The sequence below is a fragment of the Phyllostomus discolor genome, chromosome 8, assembly GCF_004126475.2.
Source record: "Phyllostomus discolor isolate MPI-MPIP mPhyDis1 chromosome 8, mPhyDis1.pri.v3, whole genome shotgun sequence".
In the NCBI taxonomy this organism is placed as follows: domain Eukaryota; kingdom Metazoa; phylum Chordata; class Mammalia; order Chiroptera; family Phyllostomidae; genus Phyllostomus; species Phyllostomus discolor.
Window position 1 is genome coordinate 111,676,633 of NC_040910.2, and position 4,543 is coordinate 111,681,175.

The window sequence follows — 4,543 nt, forward strand, 5'->3', positions numbered from 1 at the left end:
TATTTTTAGAGAGGGGAAGGGAGGGAGAAAGGAAAGGGAGAGAAACACCAGTGTGTGGTTGCCTCTCGCACGCCCCCTACTGGGGACCTGGCCCACAGCCCAGGCCTGTGCCTTGACGGGGAATCGAATTGGTGACCCTTTGGTTCACAGGCCAGCGCTCAGTCCATGGAGCCTCACCAGCCGGGGCCTTTTGCTCGTTTTTAAATTGGGTTACTCGTGCAGGTTTGTTGTTGCTGTTACTGCGCTCTGTGAGTTCTTTTTATAGTCTGGATATTAACCCCTTATCCGATACGTGGTGTGCGAATTCTTTCTCCCACTCCACAGGCGGCCTTTTCGTCCTGTTTGTGGTCAACTTGGCTGTGCAGAAGCTTTTGTAGAATGCTGGAGTCCCCCCTGTTTGCTTGTGCTCTGGTTGCCTTGGCTCCCACAGCGTGCCATTTCTGCGGGGATGTCAGAAAATCGATCCGGTGTTCGCCTGAGTGTGACGGTTCCAGTAATCTGCCCTGTGCTGAGAGCTGGGCGGGGCGGCAGTGGGGGGGGGGGTGGCGCAGCGTGGCGTGGAGCTGGTTTGAGCTGCCAAGGAAGGATCCCTAGCCCTGGGCAGGCCGGCCACCGGGGACTGGGACCCCTCCCCACGGCCACAGTCATGCCTGCTGGGCACTCTCGTGGCTGGAGACCTTCTGGGGGTCACGGAGGGATCGCACTGCCCTCAAGGCACTGTGGGTCAAGGTGAGTCTTCCCCTCGACTGGAGGAACCCCAGGTGGGAGCCGGAGTGTGGACGGGCGTGGAGGAGAGCAGGGCGTGGAGGAGACGGCCACAGCAGGCCTCCCAGGGGCCAGCTGGAGTCTGCAGCCCTGGAACGAGGGGCTGATGGGAGCAGGGAACGCCGGAGAGGGGGCGTGGCCAGCCTGCAGGGCCTGGAGCCGCCCACGGTGACCACGGTGACCACAGGTGGGAAGGGGACTTCCGCCCTGCATGCTCTTCCCCTAACAGCGGAGAACAGCCGGGGTGGCCTGCTGTCAGCAGGCCTGCTGTGCAGCTGGGGCGTGGGGCGGCTCTGCGGGCTGCACCCCACGCAGTGGCTCTCGGGGACCCCTCTCTGCATTCCGCCCCAGCAGCCCTCACCGGGCAGCCCCTTCCAGCCCCCCAGGGCCGCTCTGTACAAGGGGACCTAAGTCTTCAGCCTGTTGCCTCCAAGGCAACCCCCACACACAGCTCGCACCTGACTCTGTTTGGGATGGAGACAGTTTTTATTACATTTCCCCTTGGTGCCCATCTTCCTGCTTGGCCCTGTGGGGTTTTGGGTCCCTGAGACGGCCCCCCACGTTCAGTGATTCACCAGAGAGGCTCGCGGGACTCCGCACGCAGTGTGTCCTCAGGCCTGAGGTTCATCGCAGCAAAGGGCCCGCAGCCGTGGCTGCAGGGGGCAGAGCCGCAGGCGGGTCCAGAGAGCTCTGCAGGCTTCCGACCCTGCGCCCACCCCGAGTGCAGCAGAGGGCCACGAGAAATGCAGTGACACCAGTGTGATATCTGCCCACACAGATGCCCACTGGAGACTCCGCTCTATGGGTGTTTGCTGGGTGCTGGTCACGCACTGAACAACTCGAAATTCCAGACCCCTGACAGCTCCCTGATAGCTCAGTGGTCAGCATCCCCGCCTGGCAGAGGTCCAGGCTCCTGTAGGCAGAGCCGGCGACGGTCGAGAACCGTGTCCTTGGCACAGACCGTGCGGCCCGGGGCGTGCTCCCTGGCAGTCAGGGACGGGAGGGGGCGTGCAGGTGCGGCTCAGAACCAGCCTTGCCCACGGGGCCCCTGAAGGCAGCAGCCAGGCCCTGGCCGGGCCTTCAGCCCACCGTGTGCTGCTGCCTTAATCTTCCCCCTAGAAACAAACAACCAAACCATGAAATGGGTCTTCGCTTCGGAAGCTTGGGGTGTTCCTTGAGGGGCTTAGAGCTGGCTCAGGACCAGATGGGTGGTTTGGGGGCAGCGCCTGTGTGTGTGTGGCTGGCCCCCTCCCTGTGTCAGCCTCTTTCTTCAGGAGCAGCCTTGAAGGATGGAACCAGAAAACCCCACCCTTGAGGTCATGAGGCTCCTCCTGCAGTCGAGGCCAAGGCCGGACCGGCCGCACCTGTGGGCCAGGTGCCCCTGGCGGGGCTGAGCTCAGCCCGGGAGCGGGGCCAGGATCCTCCGAGACTCCCCAGAGTGCCCCTGGGAAGTCACTCGAGGTACTTCCTGCTCCCACGAAGTGGGGGTGCAAGCTGGGGTGCCGTTCCGGGGCCCCCTGGGCGGTGGGACAAAAACAGGCGGGATCCTGGGAGAATTCGCACAGAGGTGACACATCCCTGGAGGTGGCTCCATGTCACCTTGAGCCGCCTCTCATGCTGATGATATCCCTGAATGAGACCCGATTTGTTAACCTCCAGAAAACGGATTTTAAAAAAGGACCCTCAGCTCAGGGACCGTTGCGATCTGGGCTGATGGAGGGCTTTGTTAGCGTGCTTCAGTGTTGTATTTATCAAATTAAACCAGCAGCCACTGGGCATTTAATGAAGACTCTCTCTCATCGCTCAGCGGAGAGAGGACGGGGAGAGAAAGGTCTGGGCACTCCGTTCTAGGGGGAAGGTTCTAAATGTCCACAATGACACGGGAGAGGCCCCCTCGGGGGCGTGGTGGGTCACAGGACGGTCGCCTTCACACTGGGAACCCTGGGGCCGCGCCCCGGCCCTGCACTCCCCGAACTCTGGGTGTTGGCCAGTCAGAAAGGCATCGGCTACTCAGTGCCTGGCCCACGACGCCCTGAGGACCCTGTGGATCAACCGTGAGGGGGGAAAAAAGGCCAGGAATGTTGGAGGGAAGCCGAGCCCAGGGCAACGCCCACCATGCGCAGGGATTTGCGCAAAGGAACCAGGTCTGTTCGGGACCCAAAGTCCCCAGGGGGTGCCTGCTTGAGCCTGCCCCTCGGGCCCTGGACTGGGGTTTGGGGCCCAGTGACTGACAGCCGGGGATGGCGTGGGCTCCGAGTTCTGCGGGGATCCGCGGTGAGTCTCTGCGTGAGATGCTCGCCCCCCGGAACCGCCCCCCTCCCCCCAGAACCACGGTGCCCTCCCCTGTGAAGCGGAGGCGTGCACCCCTCCTGGGAGCAGCGAGTGTCTGGTAGCGGCGGGCCGTTGGGGAAAGACGGGCGTGTTTTCTGTGACACTGTAACAAATACCCCCTTCGTGGCTGAAAACTGTAACAAATAACCTGGCGCTTGCTTAGTGGCTGAAAACAACAGAAATGTATCATTTTACAGGTCAGGAGACCGGAAGTCCAAAGTGTGTCTCCCGGGGCTAAGACCGAGGGGCGGGGGCTGCGTTCCTTCTGGAGGGTCAGGCGGGGGGGGGGGGGGGGGGGGGGGGGGGGGGGTGGGGGGACCCGCTCCTTGCCGTTTTCAGCTTCTGGCGTCTGTCTGCATTCCTTGGCCCGTGGCCTCTTCCCCCAACTTTTTAAAAAATTTTTATTTATTGACTGATTTTTTAGAGAAAGAGGAAGGGGAGGGAGAGAAAGACATCGATGTGTTGTTCCAGTTATGTACGCGTTCATCAGTTTCTTCTCGCAGGTGCCCTGACCGAGAACTGAACCCGCAACCTTGGTGTGTTGGGACGACGCTCCAACCAGCTGAGCTGCTGGGCCAGGGCCTCTTCTTCGGAGCTGGCAAAGGCTGCTGAGTGCTGCTCACACGGCGTCACACTAACAATGCTCACTTCCCTTCTGCCCTGCCCCCTGCCCTGTTCCCATTTAAGGACTGTCACTGCATTAGACCCACCTGGATTATCTGGGATGATCTCCCTCTGAAGGTTGGCTGGTTGCCAACCTAATGACCTCTGCAACCTTGACCCCGTTTGCCACGCAATGCAACATGTTCACAGGTGCTGGGGACCAGGGTGTGGTCACCGCTGGGAGCCCCCCAGTCTGCCCCCCCCAGGGGGCTCCTGCCGCACACCTGCAGTGCAGCGTGGCCTGTGATCCATCCAGGGGGCTGTCCGGAAAGAAAGGGGGTCACTTTTTATTTTTTTCCCTATAGCCTTGGAAGATATATATTTTTTTAAGATTTGATTTATTTATTTTTAGAGAGAGGGGAAGGGAGGGAGAGAGGAAGAGAAACATCCGTGTGTGGTTGTCTCTCAAGTGCCCCCTGCTGGGGGACCTGGCCTGCACTCTGGGCATGAGCCCTGACTGGGCATCGAACTGGCAACCTTGTGGTCCACAGGCCGATGCTCAGTCCACTGAGCTCCACCAGCCAGAACAGAAAAGGGGTCACTTTTTAAAAAGCTGTCCTGCTAAAGCAACTTTAAATAAAACAGCAGCGTAAACATGGTGACATAGTTAGGGTCCCTAGATCATCTCCTGGTGCACAGTAGGTGCTCAATCAGTGGGACCTCACAGTCTCATTAAAGGAAGAGCTCACCAGTGTGTCCAGCGCTGGGGTGGGGGCCACGTGGGAGGCCCCCTGTCTGCTCTGTCCCTGGCTCCCCTGCCCGCTCCCGGAGCACACACTGCCTT